Consider the following 2,186-nt stretch of genomic DNA (forward strand, 5'->3'; position numbering starts at 1 on the left):
TGTACCTTTTGTAAAGTTGAAGACAATGCAATTCAGAAATGAAACTTAGAAAATAATAATATTTATAGGTTTTGAGGGTAAATTTGCCGTTTCTAAGTCTTTTCATGTTTTTGTTTGTAATTTATTTTGTAAATAAATTGTTTTATATTTTTCCAAAAACATTTGGAAAAGATGATATATTATATATATATATATTATATATATATATATATATATATATATATATATACTCATATATATATATATATATATATATATATATATATTCATTTGTACAGATTTTACATTTTCATTTTTTTTCCTTAAAATTCCTCTTTTTCAGGTTGGGGTTTATGAATTTCAGTCTTTTCATACTTTTACTGAACCCAATAGCTTCTTCTTCCTCATGGAGTGATGAGCAAAGACGCATTTCTATTGGTCTGCTGGACGTTAGCTACGTTCTTATTGGTCAAACTTAGTGTTTGTATGAGCTTGGAGTAAAGGGAAGGGAATCTCTTAAACAAAATTTCAAAAGAATCACATTTAGAAAAAACTAATTTTAAAAAACAAAATTTAGAATTTTTAAAAAATATTTGTAAAAAAAAAACAAAAAAACTAAATACAATTAGAAACATAAAATACAAAGTCTGTAAAAAAAAAAAAAAAAAAAAAAAACTTGAAATAAAAGGGGGGAAACAGCTGTTACTTTTAAAACATATTTTTCATTAAATTATTTTTCAATTATTTTTGGATTGCAATTTTCCAAAATTCCCAAATTCAATGAAAAAAGGTGCACTTCGCTTGCAACAATAACGGAACAAAATTCTCTCCATACTGGACGAAATTCTATCATATTCAGCCACCGTGTTTATCTTCAGAACCGCCTGCTCTGAAGACAAACACGCCTCCATATCTGAGGCAGGATGGGAGAACCTGCCAGCAATATGCACAGAGATCCGGAGGTTCAACAGGACATCAGCAGCAGCTGGTTTTACTGGTTCCTGGTGAAATCCTCTGGGTTTGACTGATTGGATGAAAGCATCCTTCAGTCCAAAGACCATTTCAAGCCATAAATAACGGCACAGATGTCACACATTGGAGAGCAGCTGAAAATCTTGACTCCACAGAGAATAATAAACTGCTCTGCTGGAAGTCCACAGCAGCACGCTTGGTAATAAAGTTTCATCTGAGGCAGACTGGAACAACGTATTTAAATAAATTAACCTAAACGGAAGAAAACCCAGAAACATCTCATCCCAAACATAAAGCCAGATGCAGGAAAGTGATATGGGCTCGTTCTGCTGGCACAGAAAACACAGCAGCTCATGAGGGACCTCAGTTTGGAGATGAGGAACTGGGACATTATGGAAAGCGGAGTGGCCCACTATGCCTCCTCACTGATGCTGGGTTAATTGGCTCTGCCTTCACCTCCTTCTTTAGACACTTTATAAGCTTTAATTTGCAACATTTTACTTCTTGGTGCAGTGAGGAAAAGAAGCTTTTAAGTTCCTGCAAACTGGCAAAAGTTCTGCCTCTCAAACACCAGTTAGTCCCCCCCCCCCCCCACACACACACACACACTTATCATTGTACTGTCCAGAGACACCAGAAAGGTAGACCTCTACAAGACTTAACAGGGATACATCGCCGAGCAGCTTTGTTAAAGACAAAAAAAACTTTATTAAAGCAATTAATAGAAAATGGAGGAAGCTGAACATGACTGTCAGTCTCCTTCAGACTGGTTAGAGATCTCAACTCATTGCGTAACAATGATTCTAAGAAAGGTGAGAAATCAGCCCAGAACTACACAGGCGGAGCTGGTCAATGACCTGAAGAGAGCTGGGACCGCCGTTTCCAAGGTAACTGTGGTTAATACACTGAGACCTCATGGTTTAAAATCATTCATGGCACGGAGGGTTCCCCTGCTTAAACCAACGCACGTCCAGGCCTGTCTCCAGTTTGCCATCTGGAAGATCCAGAGGAGTCAGAGAATAAAGTTCTGGCAAAAATACAAACTTTTGGTCGTAAATCTACTCGCTGTGTTTGGAGGAAGAGGAATGCAGAACACCACCAAAAAACGCCATCCCCACTGTGAAGCATGGGGATGGAAGCATCATGATTGGGGGTGTTATTGTTACAGCATTAACCCTATATAAGGCAAGTTACCATTTATAATCACTTTCATAACCCTTACACACCCCCCCTCC

At 37.1% G+C, this 2,186-nt stretch overlaps 1 protein-coding gene across 1 annotated transcript in view; it reads right to left on the reverse strand.

Moving 5' to 3' along the window:
• Window positions 1-2,186, reverse strand: part of npr3 (natriuretic peptide receptor 3) — a 62,503-nt gene that overhangs the window by 54,688 nt on the left and 5,629 nt on the right. The gene's annotated exons all lie outside the window — the stretch shown is intronic.

The sequence above is a fragment of the Cyprinodon variegatus genome, unplaced genomic scaffold (assembly GCF_000732505.1).
Source record: "Cyprinodon variegatus isolate N-32 unplaced genomic scaffold, C_variegatus-1.0 Scaffold381, whole genome shotgun sequence".
NCBI lineage: Eukaryota > Metazoa > Chordata > Actinopteri > Cyprinodontiformes > Cyprinodontidae > Cyprinodon > Cyprinodon variegatus.